Source organism: Leptodactylus fuscus, chromosome 3 (assembly GCF_031893055.1).
Source record: "Leptodactylus fuscus isolate aLepFus1 chromosome 3, aLepFus1.hap2, whole genome shotgun sequence".
In the NCBI taxonomy this organism is placed as follows: Eukaryota; Metazoa; Chordata; class Amphibia; order Anura; family Leptodactylidae; genus Leptodactylus; species Leptodactylus fuscus.
In genome coordinates, this window is record NC_134267.1 from 64,880,977 (window position 1) to 64,907,008 (window position 26,032).

The 26,032-nt window shown below is 41.6% G+C and overlaps 1 long non-coding RNA gene across 1 annotated transcript in view; it reads left to right on the forward strand.

Moving 5' to 3' along the window:
- LOC142197457 (uncharacterized) overlaps nt 1–25,809 on the forward strand; it is a 113,037-nt gene extending 87,228 nt beyond the window's left edge. The window contains exon 3 of the long non-coding RNA XR_012715317.1: nt 25,659–25,809. This is a non-coding gene — a long non-coding RNA (uncharacterized LOC142197457). The remainder of the gene's footprint in view (nt 1–25,658) is intronic.
- Nucleotides 25,810–26,032: the final 223 nt, after the last annotated feature.

Consider the following 26,032-nt stretch of genomic DNA (forward strand, 5'->3'; position numbering starts at 1 on the left):
GTGCCCTGGAGGAATTTTTTGGGGTAACTGTAACATATTCTCCTGGGGTGGTAATATCATAAAACCATGTCTCTTTGAAGCGGGGCCTGGCTCTGAATAGTCTGGAGCTGTCTGCCATAGGCTCCTGCCTCACAGGAAACCCCTGGGGAGATAATGAGGTTAGCACAGGTATAGTAATAGGGTTGGCCAGGAGCAACAAAAGGCCATAATTAGAGCTGGCCAGACACTTCTAGTAATTAATCAGGCTTTGGTATCCGACACCCACCTCCCATATTATGTGTTCCTGTGATCCAGAAGGGTTAATATAGCATGTGATAAAACACAGAAGACGAATACATGACTGAAAAATACTGATGGTCCGTTCATCACACTAAGCCTTAAGGGGTTTCTTGGAACATAAATAAACAAATTATTTTCATTATGTAAAAATTTAAATAGCTAGAGGTACTTATTTTATCTAGAGCGTAACCAATGCGGTACGCTGAAATAGCCGTTTTCACACTATGCTTTCAGAAACCAATACTAGAAATTAGTTTGCATGCAGTAGGATGGGTTATGTGAGGAAAAGAAAGCAGGAGTAGGTTATTGTGGGGAAGATGTCATTTATATACTTCTCGAGTATGGGTTCTACTGCTTGTATGTAGCCGTCTAGAGGGATGGAGACCCACCTTTGTAGTTCCCAACCTCGGTGGGTTATGCTTGTTGTACTGACTAATGTTTTATGAGTCTACTGATATTCTCAAGTACAGTGTCATGTTTGGTAATGTAATGCAATGTTTTGGTTGCAGTCTTCTCTTGATAGGCACAAATGTGGAGTCGGGACTGTGGTTTTGCCTAGGTACTGTACCACAGGGGGAGTTTTTGGCAGGTTCTATGGCAGTGACGGCAAACCTTTTAGTGACCGAGTGCCCAAACTGCAACCCAAAACCCACTAAATTTTCGCGGAGTGCCAACACGGCAATTTAAACTTAATACTGTGTGGATTCACAATTGCGGACAGTTACGGACCACAAATTGCAGTCATGTGAATGGGGCTTTACAGAGCTTTCAGTAATACAAACAACTGTACTGAAATATAAAGCTATCTGCATTTTGTACTTTGAACAATTAATTTTCACTATTTACATTGCACGGGATCTGTTTTATAGTGACCGTGTAATGTTATTACATCCTGTACTAATATCACGTCTGCTATAAAACCGATACTGTGTGATATAAATAGTGAGGGGACCCCACACAGAATTATATGTTCTGCATTGGCCCCCCTACAGTATTATACGCTGCACAGTAGTCCCACCACACAGTATTATATGCTCCACAGTAGCCCCCAGTGTTATATGCTCCACAGTAGCCCCCCCCAGTATTACATGCTCCATAGTAACCCCCCGCAGGATTATATGCTCCACAGTGGCCCCCACACACAGTATTATATGCTTATAAATACGCCCCCCCAGTATTATATGCTCCTCAGTACGCTCCCTCCCACATACAGTATTATATGCTCCTCAATACACATCCTCTCCATCTTATATGCTCCTCCGTATGTATCCCCTCAGTATTATATATGCTTTAATACACCCCCCAGTATTATAAGCTTTTTAGTACGCCCCCCCAGTATTATAAGCTCTTTAGTACGCCCTCCCCCAGTATTATATGCTCTTTAATACGCCCCCCTCAGTATTATATGCTTGTTAATACGCCCCCCCACCCCCTCCCGTATTATATGCTTTTCAGTATCATATACACGGTCAGCCACACACAGTCAGTCACACTCAGCCACACACTCTCATACTCACCCATGAAGAGCCGCCGGTGTCCATCTCCTTTTCACTGCGGGCACTGATGATGTCATCGCGCCCGCGTCGGAGCAGAGGTCAAACTCTGCAGTCAGTGTAGGCCGCGGTCGCGCAATCCGCGGCCTACACTGACGGCTTTCAGCTGTATGTGCATTTGCACATACAACTGAAGGCAGCGATCGCTCATCAACGGGGAGTCCTGTACCGGATTCCCCGTTGGTGACCGATCTGGGCGACCGCACGTGTGCCGGCATGGAGGACTCTGTGTGCCCTCTCTGGCACGTGTGCCATAGGTTCGCCATCACTGTTCCATGGTATGATTCCACACTGTCTGCGGGATGACGTTTAGGTTATTCCAGGGTCAGTACTCACTATTAAAGGGAGAAGTTTGGGAGTTTGCCAGTATGGCTACATGTTATTTCTGTGTGGCCTATGTTGTCCGGAAAGCAAGCTACCGTATCACAAAGCACAGGAGGACTAAGTCTGTGAATCTGAGTGGAAATAGGAGTTTCATCTGTCATCTCTGGGTAATTGAAGTTGTTGCATTGGAGTATTGCTAAATTCTGTTCTGCATTCTACAATCAAACCCAATAAAGTATGATTCCATTATACAAGATGTGCAGTGATACTTTTCTGCATGAGCACACTGCACCATCAACCTGCTTAGAAATTACAATGGAAAGATCTTCAACAGGAGTAATTTATACAGAAAGTATGTGGGAAAATTGTATTACTTTTCATTATGTTAAGAATAAGTTTCATTTACTGAAACTGGTATACTCATTTAAAGATAAAGTTATGGCTGTTAAAATTCCATGTAAAAGCATTGTTTAGTGTACAAAGTAGAAGTTCATGTATTAATTCCTTAGTGGCATGTGTGGTGCAATTACAGCGCAAGTGAGGGATTTAAATTTGGTGCCTGTTTAGGAGCTGAGCAGTGTTATAGCCATGGGTCTCTGCTTTTTTTTTTTACACAGAAGGGACCTGATGGCATTTCCTGTGATCAGGGATGTCGCAGATCGTGATAATTTACCCACTCTGGGTGATTACTTTCGCTGTACATTATACAGTGGTCCCTTGACTTTCGTGGGGGATACGTTCCAAGGCCGCCCGCGAAAGTCAAATTTCCACGAAGTGGAGATGCGGTGTTTAATCTCATGTTAGGGGATGTCATGCAATACTGTTCATATCCAAAATAGTCTACGTACAGTACAGTATATGAAATGATATGGGTACTCACCATTGAAGAAGATACAGAAAACTTTTCTGATGATATTGATGAGTGGCTGCGGGAAAACCCGTGGTGTTCAAAAAAACAACGGCGTATCCTTATATTAATATTAAAACCCGTGGTATAGCCTTTCCGCGAAGGTCGGACCCGCGAACGTCAAGGGACTACTGTATATCCGGTAATGGGATATAATGATGTGAGCCATATGGTGAAGCAGAAAGAGAAATCTAGATGGCTGAATTACCATTCTTTTCAATGTTTTGCTTCCCCCCAAAAATGTAATAAACAGTGATCAAAATCTGTGCTATACATTTCAGACAGCAGAGATCGGCATAAATTTCTGCTGCCAGTGGACTGCGCCATTAATGGAAAGGGGCCCAGCGTTTAGTCATGTATTTACATGCATCTGAGCCTCTTTTTAATAGAATATACAGTTTAACAGTTATACTTATGTGCAGGGCTTCTGACAGTCCCCAGTGCCCTCTTTGGGGCTCTTTTGGACTGGACAGTCGTCATTGCGCCCCAGGGGTCACTTCATTAAGCCAGTGCACCCCATATGACCACTGAGACCCAAGCATTGACCCCTGGGGCATGTTAGGTCAGTCGCAGGCCAGAAGAGGACTCTGGAGAGAGCCAGATGGAGCAAGGATGCCCAGGAGAGTTGAGGCAAGGTTAGTATAAGTATTTGTTATTTTTACTCACCTTCTCTGGGCCTACATGTATTATAATCTGGCGTCTGAGGAGACTCCTGAGTGCAATAATAACACCAAAATGAATTTTGTGGGGTTCACCTGAAATGGCTCTTGGGAGCATATTATACTGTGTAGGGTCACTGTGGTGAGGATATTATAATGAATGGGGCCACTGTGGAGCATTATACTGTGGGGGGCTCTGGGGATCATTATGCACTGTGAAAGACCTCTGGGGAGAATATTCTACTGTGGAGGGGGCTCTTCTGAACATATTACACTTTTTTCTTTAAAATGTTGAAAGACATTAAAAAAACCTTAAAATTGTTATTGTGATTATGACTCAGACAACAACGCTAACGTGATTTTCTAATGAACAATGAATGCTGTTAAAATAAAATCTGAAAATAAATAAATAAAAAATGTGCTGTATGCTTAGAATTAAAGGGGTTTTCCAGGACGACAGCAGAAGTCATCAGTATGTGACCTGTGGCAGTTCAACATCTGGACCCTCCTCAGATTAGCTGTGCACCTCTGTGGACTTTCTGTGAAAAGCGCTGTGAAAAAAAAAACTGTTTGTTTCTGCTTTATTTTTTCCCCGCAGTGTTTTTTTTCCTTTTTCGTGGCCCACAATATGGGGCCTTAGCCTTTAATGTGATGAACCACATATTGTAATAAGGTTCCCACCATAAGTAAATAAAGTTATTATTAGACCTGCTAAAGACTGACTCTGTTGTAGCCAAAGAATGAACAAAAAGGTTCATAAAAACATAGAATAAGGCAGAATTTTATGATTGCCTACTCTGTATTGTGAATATTAGGCCCAAATGAAAGGGCTTCGTCCGGAGGGTCGTGTCGCGAGGTGGCCGCCGCGGCTGAATCATCTGCGGAATCCACCTGAAGAAAGGGCAGCTTGCTTTTTTCCGAGCGGGAACAAACCACTCGCGGAAAAAGGAATTGACCATATCCCATTGATTTCAATGGGATGCGGCAGGATTTTGACACGGATTCCACGTCAAAATCCTGACCATTTTGCCCCATGTGAACTATCCCTTCCTGCTTTTTATTGTCTGCAGGTACATGTTGTCTAGACTGATAGCTTAGGATAGTAAACAATTAGTCATCTCTCCTTACTTTTATGATAATCACTGAGTTACACATTTGGCAGCTTTTCTATTGCTTTATGTTGTATAATTCCGTCTCTGAATGTAGGCTTCAGAAGTGAACTAATGTGATATAAAGTTCTGCTTTGTCAATTTGATTTGCAGGTTTAATGCTTTCTCCTGGCCCTTGATCAAATTTTTAACATGTAAGAAAATATATTTTAGAATTTCTTGTTAGCAAAGCAGATGTGTTTAACAGATACATTTCACTTTTCGGGAAAGAAAACAAGGAACATAAAACTGCTGTAAGAGTCAGCTTCTTTAGCAATCCAAGCTGTAATGTAAATTAACAGGGGATCTGTTAGAAGTACAATACAATCTCCAGACAGGTTAGAAGTATCTACACACATACAGCAGATGAAGCTGCTCCTGGCCTCCCCCATGACTAGTTAATACCAATGATAGTACCTTGTAGGGCGTCTTATACACTTTGCAAAAATGCTCAATTTTCATGAAAATAGGGATTTTATTCTTATGCAAATTATCTGAAAAGGACATTTTGTCTCCAGCTGGGGCATCACTCTTTTCTCATATGTGCCCCCCCCCCCCCAAATGACACATTAATATTATTCAAACAAAAATATATTTATTAAGCACAATAAATATAGCCAAGTAGTTAATCCATTAAAAACTTATAAAAAAGCAGAGGATGTAAGGCTGTGACTACTCACACGGTACAAAAAGATAAGAGTAATTGATTAGGTGTACACTTCATATATAAAATTCATATAAAGAAAGAATCCAAAGAAAATAATAACGTATAAGGTGATGACAAAGAAGAAGCCCTTGCATCAATCCACATGAATGAACTCCAGTCACAGTAAAAGTACTTTGGATACCATAATAATATGAACTATGTATGACCCAGGGAAGGGATAGTGCCAGTGATTTAGATAGTCACGACCTCTTGCCTCTCCTCTAGATAGTCATTGTCCCACATTGCTTGAGTGACATCTTCCACTTTGTCACCGTTTGTCTGCAGGTAGAATCGGTTATCTTGAGCAGAGATTAAAACCCTTGCAAGAAAAGAAAAAGAAATACCAATAAGGCCCTTTTCAGCTAAGAATAAAATGTTGATTTTCATGAATATGGAGCTGCAATGGAGCATAAGAAAAGCATCTTTAGAAAGTGTAACAATAGCTCTACAATGTGCTGTCATTAGTACTGTTAAAGGGAATCTATTGGGGTAGTTTTCACCAGGGGTTTAGTGTCCCAAATCACCCTGTTATAAAGCTATTCGTGCCTGCAAAAAAAATAAAAAGGTTGTATACTCACCCTGCCGCTGTACTCATTGTGCCTTTGCAGTTCTTCACTTTAGCTGGAGGAGTACACCTCTGCTTCAGTGTGCATGCCCCGTACTTCCAGCACTTGCAGGGGTAAGGACCGGTGGGTGGTTTAGTGTACCAAATCAACCTGACAAATTCCCTTTAAAACGCACTCAAATGCGCCCAACAAGTATTTGGATGCATCTTCCCATTGATTTCAAAGGGAAAGCATGGCTGCAAAACCATTATAAGTAGTATTGTTCTAATATCAAGGAATTGTAATATTACAATTTCACTATTGAAATTCAAAGTCTGGTACAGTAGCAATTCTAGTCCTGAAATGTAAAACCGTAATTTTTGTGGACTTTCTTTATCCTGTGACTGTAGACCACTGCCAACCTCCGACAAAAACTAATCATAGATTTAGCCTTTTATTATAATTTCAGTTCAACTCAGTCTTCGAGATCTTTGCATGCTGGCATGTAATAGAAACATTTAGGGATCTTGCACACAAACGTGTGCAGCCTTTGGGTCAGTAAAAACTGCATGGAAACACACAAATTGGTATCCAGGTGTCACTGACCTATATGAATGAATTGACTGAGCCATAAGTTCGAACAGATATAGGACTTGCTCCATATTTTGTGTGTGGTGTGTATATAGGCCCACTGAAATGTATGGGACTGTACTTTTATCTACAATTGCAAATAAAATGTTTGGTCATGTGTATGAGGCCTTATTGTTTATAGTTCACTTGTTTGCCAGGGAACAGGCTTAGATATTGTACTATATGACAGAACAGACACTTTTCTGAAGTTGTTACAAAGTAGAGTTTTGGAAGTCAAGCTGGCCTATCTTCGAGTTTTCAGTGAAATACAAGAGCTAAGCACTTTTAGAAGTGCTAAAGATTCATTGTGAAATGTTCTCCTAAAAGTCATTTAATGAGCATTTAATTATCCAAGATGCAGATCATTAACTTCTGTTATATGTACATGTAGAGATCACTCAATAAAGCCGAATGCAAACAGATATCTGAAGGTAAAATACAGCCAAGCTCTTAAATACAAAGACAGATCTTGCTGAGTAAAAGAAACATCCCTTCAGTTAATATTACAAACCAATTGGAATTATTAGAAAATTGTTATATAACATGATCACTTACAGGCTGAGGCCCCATGTTGCGGAAATGCAGCTTTATTTGTTGCAGTTTTTTTGAGCCTATGTCAAAAATGGCTGCAAAAAGAATGGGAAATATATAGTAAGCTCTTATATTTCTACCTTTTGCGCAATCCACTTTTGGCTTTGACTCAAAAAAAAACCAAAAAAAAAAACCCCACAACAAAATCTGCAACCTAAAAAGCTGCATTTACTCAGCGTGGACCCTTCGCCATATACAGCATTTTTAAGTAAGGAAAGACACATATGGGTGGATTGCATTTAAATGTCTGTAGTTATAGTTTAACTGGCTTCTACTTGAGCTTTTCTGCATTTTGCGCAGTGGCGCAACTAAAGTCTTATGGGCTTTGGTGAAATCTTTTGTCTGGGGCCCCCTACCTCATCCCTACAGCGAATTCTTGATCGTGATTGTTACGGGTGCTAAGGCGTTTAATCAACCTTATTGTGGTTAGGGTAATCGGTGGGTCTCGTTGGTTTATGGGCCACATGGAAGGTGCAATTGCCAGTGCTTATGGTCCCCCTAAGGCTCCTGGGCCATGGTGCAACTGCACCCTCTGCGGCCCCTCAAGTTATGCCCCTGTCTGTGAGTATGTGATGCATAGAGCTAAGCAACTCCCTAGTTCATGGCAATAGCAGATCTGAAGGTTACTGACAGGGCCCTCAGGGCATAAACATCTAGTGCAAGGACTAGGCAGCAAGCCGCTACTGAAAGAAATGTGTGAGACACAGTTTGAGAAGTTGCAAATCAGAGTCGGGTAATACTTCCACGTAGCTATACAGTGTTACCCCAGAATGAATTTTATTGTTGGGCCCTATGCACACCAGTCCAACACAGTTCACATGCGGCAGATCTGTTGTGGAAATTTCTGCCAAAATCGTCTGAAGTTAAACTCTATGTGTTTGACACAATAATCCGGAAGGGGGGTATATTAGTAACAAAAGGGTACCTCCTATTAATAAGATAGGCAGTAACTTGCTGGGACAAGAACTGGGGAGTTTTGCCCTCCAGTTTGGATGTTTGAAAATGTGCTCCATTAATTTCAATGGAGACTGCAAAAAATAACCAAGTGCTGCACCATTATCAGTGCAAACATCACTGCTCTGTCTCATTTTCACTGTTATTAGCATATACATCTTTTTGTGGCCAGGCACATACTTATACCATGTGACATACTATATCACTATCAAGCAACTGCAGCTTCCAGGAGTGCACAACAGTCTTGCGCTTGCTTACCGCCCACCCCCCATATGCTCTGGAGTATGCTTTATTTTTTCTATGGGAAGAATATGCAAATCCGCCTTCCATGATGTAATTAGGAAGACAGTTGCTGCCTCATTGTTGCAAACCAATAGAGGGCGCTCACTGGAATGTGCAAGCCTGTCTTAAGACAGGATTCCAGTGAAACAACCCAATAATGGCTGCTCCCTTTAGCCTCATGCCCGACCTTCCAAGAGGCCTTTGTTTAGCAATGACGCTGGGATTATTACCAGGTTATAGTCTCTCAATCGAGGACAGCTGTTTCGATCTGGTTGGATACGGGCATGAGGCTAAAGGGAGCAGCCATTATTGGGTTATTTCACTGGAATCCTGTCTTAAGACAGGCTTGCACATTCCAGTGAGCGCCCTCTATTGGTTTGCAACAATGAGGCAGCAACTGTCTTCCTAATTACATCATGGAAGGCGGATTTGCATATTCTTCCCATAGTTCCTTGCAAAGTGGAGTGCTAAAGGCTTAACAAGTCTCCACACACCTATATGGTGGTCTCTCCCTAAGGAGTGACAATATCCCCCGAACCCTTATTTTTTCTAATGATTTATTGCACGTTAATAACTTTATTTGTATGTTGTGAAGCATGTTTCTTTAAATGGGAATACCCCTTTAACTGTGATTTAATTAGGTCAGTATAAACATGTAGGTGTGCACTCAAAACCCTGCAAGCTACAGGACAAGACACAAAGCAGGGTTGACAAATGTCTGGAGATGAATTCCCAAAGGTTGCTGATCTCTGGGGTAGGGGATTGCACATGTCCTCTGCCATTCCATTCAAACCTAAGGGACTGCTAATTTTTGTTGAGTACATCACTTTTATACAATAGTAACCATTCTTTCTGAGCTAAACAGCCTGGACTTCAGAATGACATACTTTAGTGATGTAGCTTTGTGAAGCTGCAGTTTATCTATTTGGGATAGAGAACATTGCCTAGACTTGACACTAATGTACTACTATGTACTTCTCAGTTACAATCAACTCTGCATGTAAATAGCAATGGTCTCATTCATTCACTAGTATGTAAAAAAATATTGAGGAATTTATTTACAAAATATATTAAATAGCACCAGAACTTTTCATTTATCTGCTAATAAGATATTAGTATAAAACCGAAAAATCTCCTAAAGGGAAAATAGTCTAATCTAAAGTTTCCTGTGTGTTCCATTTTAAAATTCTCCATGTCTTTATCTTTTTCTTGCTACATCTCTCTCTCTCTCTGGGATTTGTGCATGCAGACACCAGATCTTCCTGTGTGATGAAACATGAATTGTTCCACATAGTTCTCCACAGGACATAAGCTCATGACAGTTACTGCTGATGACTAGACAGCTCCTGTCACACCATTGTATTGTAGCAGATGAGCAATAAAACAGGTGTAGTTATTAAAATATAGATGGAATAATAATTGCACTATCCTCCCAGCAGACATAGTTGGTACTGGCTTTTGCTGTCCATAAGATGTATTAGGCAATATGGGATTTATAAAATAGCACAAAGGTAGAAAAAGCAGGGTGATATCCCTAATACAAGATTGTGTCTGGTCAGAAGCAGACAAGAGGTTGAAGTGCAGAAATTACAATATCCTCAAAAGAAGTGTCTGGTCAAGATTCAAGGATTTCCAATGGATAGAAAATCACAGTTTTACAAGGAATAAGGGTTTCTCTTAAGGTTGGCTACACTTTTAAAGTGCGTTACAGATCCCTGGTAGATTTTTAACTCAATCTCTTTAGCCACCTAGTATAACATATCACCATGGTCATAAACCTGGTGATTGAATGTGGATGCCATGTAGATCGCCGACCAAGCAACACTTTGTTTTATTGGCATTCCCATGTTCACTCTTGTAAAGCATAAGACACTTTAGTCTAGTGGTCTGCATAATTGCAGGTCTCCAGCATTGGTAGATGCTATGATCAGACCCCCTGCCACGTGTGTGCAACAATTACCACACAGCTAAGCTCCTCATTCTGCTTCTTTTAGACAAAAGTCTAGTGAGTACAGTATGCATTGGCACAGCCTCCTGGGCTGTGAGCAGTACAACCATAGGAGGAGAATAGGAATAGAGTTTGCACAGGACATCCTGGGAGTACCCTGAAAAAAATATCCCTGTGTAGTCACACAGACTGAATGCCCATGAGGCTGGTCCTGTGGATTTTCTCAATCAGGAACCTTTTTAAAAGCTATGATAGTACATTGTACTAAGCTCCTGCAGTTAAAAAAAAAAAAAAAAAAAGTACCACTTGGCAGTTTCTTGCATTCATCTTTTCTTTTCATGTATCCAAATACCCCCTAATGTCTACTTTTTTTTTTTTTTTTTTTGCGTCACAGGACGTTCCCTAGTACTTTTCACATGATTCCTGTTTTGATTTCACCTGCATGAGCACAGCATCAGCTCAGCTCTCCCCCTCCCTTCTCCTCTTTCACGGTCTTATTTGCATAAATATGTGCGCACTCTTGTATAAGGCTCTATGTGACTGAAACATTATTTTTTGCTTATAAGTTCTTTGCATTATTTCATTTTTTAGAATGCTATATCTCATCCTGCCAAGGCTAATAATGTCATTATTATACATATACATACAGTGTGTGTGTTTGTATATTGTGGGGGATTAGGCTCAGCGGTAGCAGCAGCGGACCCAGACAGTCAGAGACAGACACAAAAATCTGGTATAAACAGGTTTTACCCTGTATGTTTATTTTGGAAAAACGGCAGAAAGTAAACAGGCTTTAACGTCAGGCAAAAACAATAAAACAAACCTGCTCGCCTGAGCTGCTAACTAACACAAGAATCCGATCTGTGCGTATGGCTTGCTCCAGCCACACGGAAAAACAAAACAAAAACAGAGGCTTCGTTCACACAGGTCTCTCACCAGTGGACAGGCAGTGGAGACAGGACCTCCTCTCTCCCCAGGAACTGCTCAGGACTGAGGTCTTGACAGGGTTTTATAGGCCTGTAATGAGCCCCAGCTCCCACCTATGCATGAGAGCTCCTTCCTGCTGTATGGCAAGAAGTGGTTAAGCTCACAGGTGAGGTTTTTGCTACAGCCCTGTGTTAACCTCACTCAAAACACATACGTGAGGAATCTGGGGGAGATATAGCGTCCTATATATATATGTGTATATATAATATGTGTGTGTGAGTCTCAAAAAAGTTGGCCTGCTGTGTAAAATGAATTTCATATAACTATATTTTATTTACAACACTACATAGAACACACAGCAGAAGTTGAAAGACGTTTTTCCATTTTTTATGGACGTTTATAGCTTTTTGAATGCTGGTTCCAGTTTTAAAACTATAGACACGCAACGACCCCCATTATAGTCAATGGTGGTGCATCAGGCTCTGTATGTGATCGCCTTGTATGTCATTTTAGCAGTCTGCTGTCTGTTGTTCATTACTTTGATATGTGAGTGCAATGAGCAAAAAAAAAAGTACACAGTCTTTAGGGACTTTTGGGCAGCTCCTATGCATAGTACATTTTTTACAATCTGGCCAATATTTATCTAATGTGTTTACCAGCCAATGAATATGTACATTTTTTTGTGGCAATAAAGAAAATTCAACTAACGGGCCATGTAAAATAAAAGATGAATGTTTTGACATTTGGAAACTGTCCCCACAATAAAATATTGTCTGTCTTTATTTTTGGCTTCATAAACCAATAAATATGGCCACAGAACTTTGATCCTACAGTTTGGAATAATCCTTTAGTGAATGAAATTCTACAAGTTATTAAAGCTTAGGCTCGGTTCACATCAGCGTCTGTACTCCGTATGGGGATTCCATTCCCCTTTCTGCATGAAAAATGCGCAGAAAGTAGCGCTTTTCTTTCCACATTCTTCACCCTTTTCGGGCGGTAACCAAACAGAAACCACATGGACCCCATGATAGTCTTTGGGATCTGCGGGTTTCCTAAGGTAACCACTTTATGTGGATTAAGCGGACCCCCCCGAAAGGGAAACCAGAGTGCAGATGTGAATCTAGCCTAAACTAGCGTCCAAAGTTACAGCTTTGGAACTAATCACTTTTTTTATATCAACTATCAACCGGTATGTTTACAGCTCTTGAGGACTTCTAGAGCTCTAATATTGGTATTTTGTTAGTTTTAAAAGTATTACTGCTGTACATTTGAAGTCGGCATATATATAGAAAATATAAGCCGCCTCGTAGCAAGCCACAGCCAAAAAGTGCTGCAGGAAAACTGTGAAAGAAACGCATTGTGGTGTTTCCCACATCGCTTTTCACAGAAAGTCCGCAGAGTTTTCCTTTATGGACTTTCTGCTTCAATTATACCCTTACGGAAAATGCCAACGTTTCATAGGTATAACTGACATGCTGCGATTTACAAAGACACGATTTTTGAAATAACAGTATGTCTGCTCATCTGCTGCAGATATTTTTCTGCATTATGTGGAAGGGATTATCCAGAATCCTATCCACTTTGCAGGTATTGTAAAATTCTGTGGTTTTTGTTGCAATGTTTAAGCTACGTGGGGCCCCAGCCATAAGAGGGGGTAGTGTGTACCACTTAAAGTGCCTAGGAACAAGAGGTGGGTGAGATAGAGATCCTATCTGGGAGAAGGGGTAAGAAAAGCACACTCAATCCTACTGTCCGATCATAGCTGAATACACTATGGCAGACCTAGGATATTGGACCTGTAGATCTAGGGTGTCCAAACCTTTATCAAAGATTGGACGGGTGTCAGAGATAGAGGCATTGATTTTTTTCATGAAATATTACAGTGTCAATTCACTGATCATCATCGATCAAAGGGAGAAAAGCTCTCCCCCATTTCAAGGTGATGTGGATCTGGGCAGCCATCAGAATATACTGAAATAATTTTAATTTAGCATATTTGAAGCTAGTAGGCTTAAGATTAAGAAGAAAATGGGGGTCGACAATAGAAACGACTGACTAAAAAGCCATAGTGCCGTTCTATAAATGGCCATCCTAAAACATCAGGCGTGAGGGCAGGACCACCAAATATGGAAGGAAGTGCCTAAGGTATTGGAAACCCTAAAACAAAGGGGTGAGACTTTGGAGTACAAGTTATGTAGTCAATGAAGGACCAAATAATTTCTATGAAGCATCTTCAAAGAACGTTCCATAAGGGTGACCTGCCAACTGCCGTTGCTAATAGATATACAACAGTCAATTCATTGAGCTGAGGGCAGGGTAGAAGCAAGGTCTCAATCCCAGACTGCCATAAAGTCTAGCTTGGTGTCACGGGGTAGGGGCGTTCAGCAAGCTGTATATAAAAGAGAGAGAGAGAGAACCCCTATCTGCTGCTCTAAACAAACATAGTCTCTCAAAACTGGTAGGGGAAATCTTGTTTGGCATTTTTTTTTTTTTTTTAATGTAACTTCTTAAAAAAGGAGTTGTGGGAATCTGGAGGTCTGACGGAGGATCTCAGGACACCATAAACGGTTTCCTGCAAACCATAGGACCGGGGCCCCATATAGTGGAAACGCAACATTATTTATTTATGTATATCCTCTTTCTGTGGCTCTTTTTGAGAAAAACACAATTTTTTATCCATTCAGCTATACTCATACTAGCATGTAGAATAAAGGTAATTATATCACAGTATATAACACTATTTATTGCACTAAAACAAGTGCAGAACTGCACGTCTTATGGGCTACAGGCTTGCAGCAGCGATGTCCAGTACTACTTATTACAGAAATGATGCATAGACTTGTAAAAGTCTATAATACATACTGGCTTGTGTACAGTAAGGCTAGGTTCACATGGCGGAAAATGGATTCCCTGTGTGAACATACCGCATGGCTAGCTGCGACAGAATGCCGATGCAGTTAACCAGCATTCCGCTCCGGATTAGGTCCAAATGGATGTGCCTAATCGGGAGGGAGTCTTGCGCTGTGGCTGAGTGAGCGCAGAATCAGTGGGAAGAAGGGGCATGTCACTTCTTTTTTCCACTACTAGCTAGCAGAAAAAAAGAAGTCAACGGTTCCCATTGAAGTCAATGGGAGCCGTTTTTGGCAGTGGATTTTGCGGCAGATTCCGCATCAAAATCTGCTGCCAAAAAATTGTGTGAACTAAGTGTCATAACATGGTACTTGTAACTGGAGGCATGCTTTAATGCTACATGCACCATTGTTAGGGTTCATCCCAAGAGGATGCTGCTCGAATATAACAAATTTTTGAAAAAATTAATTGAAACCATTTTATAACTGGAAACAGACTTTTTGTCTATCAGTATGCCAATAATTACAACAACAAAAAAAAGGTTTATTTAAAAGATAGAAAAGGCTCATGTCACACCAGCCATTTGCCCTGCACAGAGGTGTCATGAAGCCCCATACACTAGACTAGTGTATCACATACTGCCAGGCGCGTATCACTGGTGAGGCATTCTCCTTACTATGTTTGGTTAAAAGGCTGATGAGAGCCAATTTAGACCAAAATATCCATATGCTGCACAGGCCATTCTCTAGTTGAGCGACATAATTGACGCGACATAAGTTAAATGTAATACCTTTAAATAATATAAGATAAATGTATACCTTTGCGTGTTCTGACACGAGAAGCCCCACTAATAAATCTCCTTTGTTTTTGTTTTTTTGACTTTTATTCTGAAGTTTTTAGCAGTTTCACACTCAGATTTCACACTCAGATTTTCATAGGTATATTTCCATTTTTCGGATGTTCCTGGTTAAAATGGGTGCAGGATTAAATTGCTGAAAAGAACATATTGTCGAACACTAGGATGAGTCTAAAATACTCAGCTCTATTTAGTGTGTGTTCAGAAAACAGGTAATGTGCATGGCATACAATACCTATGAGTCTCGTGCAGCGGCTGATCGTTCATGTTTGGATTATGCAAAATGAGAAATGTACAAAAATTTCTAGCAACAAATAAACCCCATAAACAAGTTGCATTGCTGCTAAAATGTTTGATAAGCTTTGATATGGAAAGACCTCTTCTAGTCATCGGCTGTCATAAATAGTCACACAGTCATTTTGGCATGATTGACATTCTAGATGGGATCCAATGAGCACAAACATCACTATAATCATACCAATAGCAGCATCATTGATGGCTCCTGCGCATGTAATGGATGGTCAAGAGGGAGTGCGACATCATCAGAGTATCTACTGAAATCTCCCTGCACCCCTGTAAATGAAGGGCAATAATAGCAGGTTCACATGGCAGGAGCAGGGAGATCTGAGTGTAAGACATATGGGATGATTACAGCAATGCCCTTATAATGTCACCTTTGCTCTGTAATGTCAATCACATATCATGGAATAAAATGTTACCAGTGTCTCTTTGCAGGATTTTTACAGAAAAGCTTGCTTGTAAAGTGTGTTCACAGCAAAACAGCCTGGTGATGGGGGTTTAACTGCTAAAATACATGTGAGAGGCCTTTAAACTGGAGGTCATATTAGAACTGAAGGTTTCCTGCTGACTCAGAGTAGGTCCCATCATGGTTGTTCTTCCTCTATGTCTGTAACATGGAGATTCATGTAAGTGCTGGTTATGCTGCACATTCCTGGCCCTCATTTCCTTAGCCTGGCAGGTTTCATGCAGCTGTGCTTTGTACATGACGAGCAATGTGTGACTGTGTGTAAGGCAAGACTGAGATATTGGAGGGGTTTAGTAAGAAAGAGTGCGTGTCAGAGCTCTGTTTTGGAACGTCCAGGTGCTACAAGTAAACAGAAACATACTATCAGCTGTCTAGACAGCAAACACATGAACGTCTGAGTGGTTTAAGGCTACGCTTGTGTTGTGACGTTTCACTCTTCCTGCAATCTCTACATGATCTCTGTTCTGCTACAGTATTTATACTGGAGCGAAAATAAAAGAGAAGGAACTGGCTGAACGAGTATGTTGTCACAGCTATTGTTAGCTGATTTTTACCTTTGGGCGTTCCTGTAGGAAAATATAAATTACTAATCTTCTTGTGCAAACATATGTGCAGATAAAAAAAAAATAAAAAAAAAAATAACAGACTGAAATTCTAGTAACTCCTTAACTCATTACAATTTTGTAGTAGATTGTATATTGTAACAAATAGAACATACCTGCGGGATAGAAATTGTGAATTTATAAATATAAAATATATTTTTGGGACCACCGAAGAAAACAACTGAGGGTATGTAAATGCATATCTCCATGTATACAAATCGTGCATGTCTATTTGTAACTGCATTGTAAAATCTAAGGGCTCGTTCACATCTGTGCCCGGTCTCCGTTCTACAGGTTTCCGTTTCCTGCACAAAACAGAGGCAGGAGACGGAAAGCTGCAGGACTCTTTCAAACCCATTCATTTGAATGGGTGAGAAAGCTGTCTGGCCGTGAGCGGCAGTGAGCGTTTTATGCTCTCCGCCGCGAAACCGTTTTTTTAAACCGGACAAAGAATCGGACATGCAGTACTCTGTGTCCGATTTTTAAAAAAATGGTTTCGCGGCGGAGAACATAATACGCTCACCGCCGCTCACGGCTGGACCCGGTCTGACCCGGTCTGCTGGCAGAAGACGGAAAGCCCAGAACGGACTGCCGAACGCTAGTGTGAACCTAGCGTCAGAAATGTATCCTAGTGCCAAACAATTGGTTCCAAGTCTGTCTCTATTTCTTATTTGAAGAAGATGCAGAGGTAGCAGTTCCCCTTAAAACATTATAAAGAGATCCTGCACATGTAATAGGATTTCATCAGCTAGATCAGGGGTCCCCAACCGCCGGTCCGCGGACCAGTACCAGGCCGCGGGGCTTGTTGCACCGGTCCGCGTACCGGCGGCGAGGAGTCAGCAGCTGCCGGCTCCACAACACTGACGCTCATTGGGATAAGGTGAGCAAAGTGCGGGGTTGAGTCGGGACCCGATGTATGTCCAGGATTCTAGTACTGTGCAGGACATGCAGCGGGTCTTGGCTCCACCCTGCAGTCGCCTACCAAACTTTGGGCAACTACATTACACGTCTCTTGTCCCTGTGATGTGTAATGTAGCTGTAGTGAGGCTGTAGTGAACTTAATAGCAGCATTAGCAGTGATATCCTTCATCAGTATCCATCTTCATAAGTGTCCGTCATCAGTAGCCATCTTCATAACTTGTAGTGTCTGTCATCAGTAATCTACACCCCCATGCTTAACCCCGCCCCCAATCACACCCCTTCCCCGCCCCTATCTACACCCCTTCTGGCCCCTATCAGGCCATAGAAAAATTGTCTTGCTGAAACTGGTCCCTGGTGGAAAAAAGGTTGGGGACCACTGAGCTAGATTATGGTTCCTCCTATGTGGTGCACCCTGCATACAGGGATTCCCTGGATAACAGATGGGGCCAATTCAATCACTAGAGTTTCTGTGAATTAGACATGCTTTACTGCTGTGTCTGACCATGGCTGTCAGCCATTTATGAAGGAGTTGAGTTGGAGCAAGAGTCTGAGTTGGATGGAAAAATAATGCTGTCAGGTTTGGCCTACCAACTCCACACCCCTAGTTTAATGAAGGCCTGTGATGGCTGCCACGCAGCCCATAAGCTGTTATAACATCTAATAAAGTGATAGCAACATAGTAGACGAGGTTGGAAGAAGAACATGCAACCTATAACTGTCCAGGGCTGATGCAAAGGAAGGCAAAAAACTATATGAAATTTATTCCCCCTAAAAAATCCAGCAATCCGTATAAAAGCCAAGATCAACTTTTCATCTCCAAAAGCCTGATACCCATGACCTGTAATATTTTTCACTTCAAGGTCACTCTCGAACTTGTACAATGAATCCAACATCACAACATACTGTAACAGCAAGTTCCATAGTCTACTGGTTTTACAGTAAAGAATCACCCCCTTCCTCCTAGAATTCTATCCCTATGTGTCCTTTTGTACATAAATATGCATCCTTCAGAAATGGTTTTTAAGTTTACGTGAGAAAAGAGCCCAGAGTTCCGAAACGTTGTAATCTGTCATCGTTATTAGTTAGCCATTAAAAAAGTATCAACTACTGAAGACTATCAAGTTGTTTTTTTGTTTTTTTTAATATTTCCATCTCTCTGGTGAAGTGTTCGTTCTTCTGGGTGTAGATGATGTCCCCCTTGTCATTGTCACAGGCCTAAGAGAAAAACGAATCATTAGAAAGTTCTTTGTGAAGTCCCTTCATGTCTTCGTACATTGTGATTAGATCTCCCAGTGCCCAGGTAATTTACTCAGTAATTTACTATTAAGCAAATAATTATACATTTTACTTCCTGGACTAAAATCAATGTAACCTTGTATTTGTCTGCATTGAACTTCATTTGTCAGGTCTTGCCCCATGCTCCAGCTTTGACAAATTCCCCTGTAATATTTTACTATCCTCTCCAGTTTCTTAGTTTTTTTTTTCAACTGTGATTATTAAATTTTTCCAAAAAAGAGAACAAATAACCATATACTAGAATCAACCACTAGAACAACAAAAAACAGTCGAAACAAGCAAAAATGCAATTAAACCACTGCTACGTAGGGCAAAAGGTCAAAGATAATTGACAGAAACAATGGAGAGAGACAGGGAGACACAGGACTAGAGACAGGAGACAAGGAGGGGGGATGGGAGGGATAAGAGACCACGTATAGAACACTACGCATCCCAAGGTGCCCAGATGGACCAAAATTTCTCCACTGTATTATTCAGAGTGGCAGTAAGAAACCCCAGGCACTTAACATTTTTGATACGAGCAAGCAGAAAGGAGGCCGAGGGGGGGTTGGGTACTTTTCCAGTGACGAGCTATAAGAGACTTAGCGGCAGTACAAATATATAAAAACAGCAAGGAAGGGTGTTTACCCAGGGGCCTGGGAGGTAAAGTAAGGAGATAAACCAGAGGGTCCAGGGGGACAGCGTGAGGGAAGATTGCATCCATCATGGACTTCACCTCCAGCCAAAAAGGACGGATCAGAGGGCAGTCCCAAAAAAATATGAAAAAGAGTATTTGGACCCAAAAGGCATCTCCAGCAATTAGAGGGAATATTGGGGTTTAACGTGTGAAGGAGGGCTGGGGTGTGGTACCAACGTAGAAGAATTTTATACTGGGTCTCACGATAAGTTATGCAGATCCTCCCTAGTTTTGGTTACTTTACAGAGCTTTTATTACCAGGTCATTAACAAATACATTGAAAAGAACAGGACCCAAATCTGACCCATGTCGCTCCCCACTAGTGACTGTGACCAAGTCTGAACACAGTCATGAGCTCCTTTAACACATTTAGCCTACACACTGGTTGCTGACTTTTTGTGCTGTCAACGTAATCATTCATTCGCAATGGCGGTCTTTTGTTTCCCCTCCCTACTTAATCACAAGAGCCTGCATGGTACCTGGTATAATTGCACAGACTCAGTGATGTTATGGACAGACCGGCAGGCTTTGCAGGTGCATATTAGTTTCACTGCGCATGCACACCCCGGAGTTTGCCCAGGAATTCCCTTTAGTGAGATACTCAAAGGCCTTTAAAGAGGAGGTAGTGAGACATACATCTCCTGCTAACAGATCCTACCTACAGAAAAATCCTTTTAACTGTAAGAAATTATCAATTTCTTTCTTTTCCTACCTAATTTTTATTTTTTTTTATCTAGTAGGGAAGGGAACTCTCATTCTTTTAACCACTTGGCTTATACTAATTATGGGATCTCACAGTCCCAAATATAGTTGGGTCCTCTTTGAGCTAAGCATTTCTCTTCTGCAGTTATGTTGTGTACAAACAATCCAAATCTGAATTGAGATTTCTCTTTTTGTTTCCGGTTATTTTTTAATGGATGTGTTTATTATATACGATAATTTATCTCTGTGTACTACTCTTCACACTTGTTGACTTTGCTTCTTTGGATGATATATTAAGAACGTGTATCTGCATTCAGATTTTACTCCCCTTTTTTAACTTACCTTTACTGTATGTGGCTAGGAACTTTATAGAGAGATTTTTCTTTTATTCTTTCTTTATGTATTTGTTAGAATCATTTAATGTACGTGAAAATGGGAAAATGGTCCCGAAATACATTGTGTCTGATATTTGAATAAAGAGTGAATCCATGTTTGACTACATGCGGTTGTGAACCTTGTCTAACTAAATGTGCGTGCTGTCCTGCCTATTCACAGGTTCCCCACCCAGGTGTTCCTAAATCATTTGATGTTCTCCTACTGACATAGGGCAAGCCCACTGCCGCCCAAATTGGGTTCCCCAATATAAAGTCTGTTGGTTGTTCTGACTTTTCACAACCTCATAAGGTCAGGGGCCTATTTGGCCTTCCTAGAATAACTTCCCATTACCAAGGTTGTATTATCAATGTGCCACTTGGTGTTTCCTCTTTTTTCTTTGTGAGCACGTCTGATCACATGCCATTAACAAGCATGGTTTGTTTGTTTTTTTTTTAACTGGACTTCAGGATATGAAAAATGTCATCTATTATGCTATTCTATACTTTTATTATGTAGTATACTGAAGTAGATTGACAGAGGTCACAAACAACTGAATACCGTGAATATGCTATCTTAAATGAAAGGGGTTCTTGCTATGTTTTGGCATAATCCTACTAATATTCTAAATATGAAAGTTTGTGTGTTTGGATGTTTGTTCCACAATCACAGCCAAACGGCTGAATGGATTTAGGTGAGATTTCACACTTACCTAGATATTCACTAGGAAGGAAAGATAGGTGACTTCTTAGGTCCCACACTCACCCGGTATCCCGACCGCAACCAGTGAACGTTCTCTCTGCCTCCACTGCAAGACCTGAAATGATGACATCACAGGTCTTCCAGCTGGGCTCTGATTGGAGCAAGCGATGGAGGGGGCGGAGCTGGAGAGTCTCATGCCAGCCGCAGAACCATCACGCTGGGATCAGATTGGACCAGCCAACACAGGGGGCGGAGCTATCGCGTCTCGAGCCAGCCACCGAGCAAGATGGAGAGCATGGCGGCGCATAGGCAGAGTTGCCGAACATGCCGCCGTCGGGGGAGCCTGGTGCACTGCGTTGATCGGTGAGTCCGCCAGGACCCCGAGGGTGGGAAGATGAGGGGGAAACTGGAGCAAAGTTCGTAAGCCCACAGTCTCCCCATCGTGCGCAGTGCATGACCGCAGCTGCTGCGCGGCACAGTCTGCACAACACATGCACTCCGGGATAGTAGACGCACGGGGGGTGGGGGGTTGTTGGTTGGGGGAAGGAATCAGGGTCATGGGGGAGGGGAGTCGGGAGGGACAGGGAATCAGGGTCGTAGAGTGGGGGGGTCGCAAGCCGGGGTCGCACAGGGGTAGGGAAGCAAGCCAGGGTCCCCCCAGTGGGGAAGGGGGGTGTTTTGGGGGGAGCCAGGTTCACAGGGGGAGAACGGGAAGTTGGGAAGGGGTTGGCCAGGGTCACGTTTGGGGTGGGCCGGGGTCTCGAGGGGAGGGGAGGCCGGGTTCGCAGCGGCCACAAGGCAATAGGGGGCAGCCGGGGCCGCGCTGCAGGTGTGTCGGGCGGGGACGCGGACGAAGTCGCGGGTATTGCTAGTGCTAGGATATACTAAGACATATGGCCAGTGGAGATGGGACCTCTGGAGCACCTGCCTGTGAACTAAAGCTAGCCTGGCCAACAACTAAATGACTCTCTTCCCCCCCCAGTTGTGCGATTCACTTGTTAATGTGGATGGGATAGATTGTGGATACCTTTGGCATTTCACCTGCGCAGTGACCCTCCCAACCTCCTACTGTGCAGGGAAGTGCAGCATAGCTTATTCTAAGTGAATTGGGCTGTGCTGCAGTTCTCTGTAGAGCGTTGCAGGGAAATACTATAAATAGTAGTACAGTAGTTATCTATTGGTGCAACACCTTCTTCTTAAGGATTGGTTGAGATAGATATACTGTGGGAAAATGAACGAAAGGGTTTCTATGCAGTTAATGTCAATGATATAAGAGCAGTTATGTGAAAAACTGAGGTGTTGCTTCAGGGTTTCGTTATCCACCCCACCCCCCCCTCTCTCTTTTCCATTGACGTTTGTAGACATGTGTAATGTGTGTCATGTTACCGGTCACCCATCTGGAGATGGATATAGCAAAGATTTTTAGAGTGAAAATCAGTTTAATGGGGAGTGGCGAAGGAAGGGAAACAGCCACATAATATAAAAAAATATTTTTCCTATGATAAGACATATTACAATGTTTCTTAAAATTGCTGGTTGGTTGAACTGACCGTGCCTACAGAAATGCCAGCAGTCTGCTTTCACCAGTATACTACCTCTCCCAGCAGGCAAGCCAAATTACCTTCTTCACACTCTGACCCTTCCCTGCTTTTCTGAAGGGCCATCATGTGTGCCAGAAATACTTCCCCAGCCAATCTCTTGCAGGTATAAAAGTCTGTTTATCCTGACACACCCTGCCTGAACAATTAGGTCCCTAGGTTCCAAAAAAGTTTTTTTTCTACGTGCTGGGTGTTCTACTGTGTTTGACCCTGGCTTGTTCCCTGACATGTCCTTGCCTGTTGCCACTATTCTCTGGGCTGCCTTTTGTTGAATTCAGCCTGTTTCTCACTATTGAGCCCGTACTGCCAGCCCTGACCTCCTCTACTTACTCTCTACCTCTCCTCTGACCATGCGCATATGTATCCCTGATATCAGTAAGTATTCAGAATCTGCTTCTGACCCTGTCTGACCCCTTGGAGTTCTGCGCTATAGTTCCTGACCTGCCTGGTCAGCTGTGACCAAAACCTTGATTGTTGCAAGAGGTAGTGTCCTGGTGGTCTCCCTACAGCAAAATCCAAATCCCTGTATAGGAGTTAAAGGGTGAATACTAGCGAGGTCACTTATACAATGCCCTTAGGAGTGACCCAAAGCCAAATCGGCTTAGTGACACAATAGGCGCACAATCCTTGGTCCCTTACACCTATTTAGTAATTCAGACATTTAGACACAGTGAAAACAAATGTTTTTTTATTGTTTCCATTTATTTTTATTTATCAATGAGCATGGGGGATTCGAATATTTTATATTTTAACTTTTAAAAACTTAAAATTTTTCTATTTTTTATATTATTAATAGATATATTTTAGCATCCCCTGGAGTTTTGCTTCATTTGATTCTCCTGAGCCACTTCATATTTTACTATATAACTATAATGGCTTATATACATGTCATTGGTCTCTGCTGTATTCTGTATTTGGCTAGGCACTGGTCTCAAATAGGGCAATAACAGCAAGACAGCCACTGAGAGGGATAAAACTAGTAGTGTCAAGTTTTATATTACAGGAGCTCATAATATAAGGCACACTTTGTAAGTGTATTCAGCTTTCATGGACCATCGTAGTAGCTGTGATCCTTTTACTGATAATCGTCAGACTCCTTGAAAGTAAATCCTCTTAAAAGCCTGCTAAGATCCTGCAATCTTTGTACGTTTTTAGGCAGCTACTAGTAGATTTTCTGTTCATTAAGTGTACTCATGTGAGGGAACAATTGCCAACTTATACAGAGGAGGGTGTTAATGCAGCTCCGTCTACACAGAAGATCAATTGTAGTGTTTAGTCAGGCTAAAATAGTAGTTTTTAGTCTGTAAAAGTGAACTACGATATGTTTTGTATGCAGATTAAGAGATGGATTGACTTAGCTGCTACATATGCAGACAAATCTGTCAGAATAACACTTTTACCTTGTATCAATAACCAGATAAACCGTTATAATAAAAACGGGGTAAAGGTATCCTGACTTTCCCCATAAGGTAGATGTGTGGGGGTGGTGGGGGGTGTTATGGCTTAGTCTTGTTGGATTTTAACATCTCCTTTCATGTTACAGAAGATAAGCTGCTGCCAGAAGTCTTGTTCGCTTATTTTTCTCTCTATCACAAAATACATGTGCATAACTGGTTAAAGCCAAAGGAATAGTCATTGACTAAATGAATTACAATAGTTTCAAACAACTGAGTTTGGGACAGAAAAACTCAGCATGTCACCAGATTCTCTGAGCCAAGTTCAGGGTAGTAGATCCCGATGATACATGGACTGAGTTTCACAGTCCAAACTTGCCCAAGTGATCTGACTTAAAGGGAGTGAGTGACAACATACCTTTGATGTCTATGTCACTTTCATAGATTTAGATTTTGAATTGATGCACTAGGGGTGGGACTTCAGCTTCATGGAGCACTGCTCTTGCTGCTCAGACCCCTACTATGAATGAGTTTCTCTGTTCTTACTTACTAAACATATTTTATACAATTATATGCAAATTATTGTCTATTGTATCTAGTCTAGTTCAGGTAACACACTCTGTGATAATGTACTTGGGAATCAAGAACATAATCAGAGTAAAATAAGGAAGTAATATTACCCAGTCCCCCGACAGCATTAGACAGTACAAATGTAAGTGTTAAATTCAGTAGTAAAAAAAAATGTATTTATACCTCCATACTTTTAGACGTGAGTCTTATTTTTTCAGTAAAAATATATGAGAGGTGAACAACCTGTTTAATACCCACCTTGCATAATCTTAAACAGAGCCATAGCTAGACCCCACAGCTACACCCCTGTCTTAAAGGGGTTATCCAAGTTTTTAAAAATTGATGGCCTCTCTTTAAGATAGGCCAGCAATTCCATATTGGCGAAAGTCCAGCTGTTGTGACCCTACTTATTAGCAGTTTCCTGGAGCATATAGCTCCTGACATTGTTTTATGTGGCAGGCAATGGGCTTCTTTCTCACAATTAGTAGCGGCCATTATCACTACTGCAGTGATGCCCCATTTATGTTTATGTGACAAAGTTTCAATAGTGATACCTGCCACTACTAGTAGTATGGGGAGTAACAAGCATAGCACCCAGAATGTGAACAATGCTGGGAGCAGCTGATCAGCATGTGTCTTACCCCAACCTTTCATAAGACTGCTGGCCTATCTTAAAGGCCATCAATTTTAAAGGTAAGTTCATGCTGACCCTTGTGCACTGCATCACACCATCATTATCTCAAGTGAATGTACTATATACTCTTGGATCAATTAACTGTTTCTATTATTGTGTCTTTCTAAAGAAGAAAATATAATTTTTGCAGATATGTTGCTATGTATAAGAATGTCATGTTACATTTACAATATACAGTATATTTATTATGTATATTTCCTTAACAGGACACCAGCACCTATTTTTCATGGAGGAACTGAAAATATTGTTCTTGTTTCTTGAAAAGAATCTGATGCCAGATGACAGGATCCATACAAATAACTTTAGGGACTTCACATATGAATAATGGTACTGGAGGATAATGGGGTGTCGTCTTCAGAGCAGGTAAGAGCGCAGCATTGTTTTTGACCTAAATAATGTTTATTTGCTGTACCGCTGAGTCTGTGAGCATGCAGGATAATTCACTTTACAAAAATATTGTTATTCCTCATAATAGGGTGTGAGATTATGTATTCTAGTAACTAAAATGGCTGTCAAGGCATGATATGCTTTTATTTGTTTGTTTGTTTTTAAGAAAGTTAGAGCCTTCGCACAAAACAGA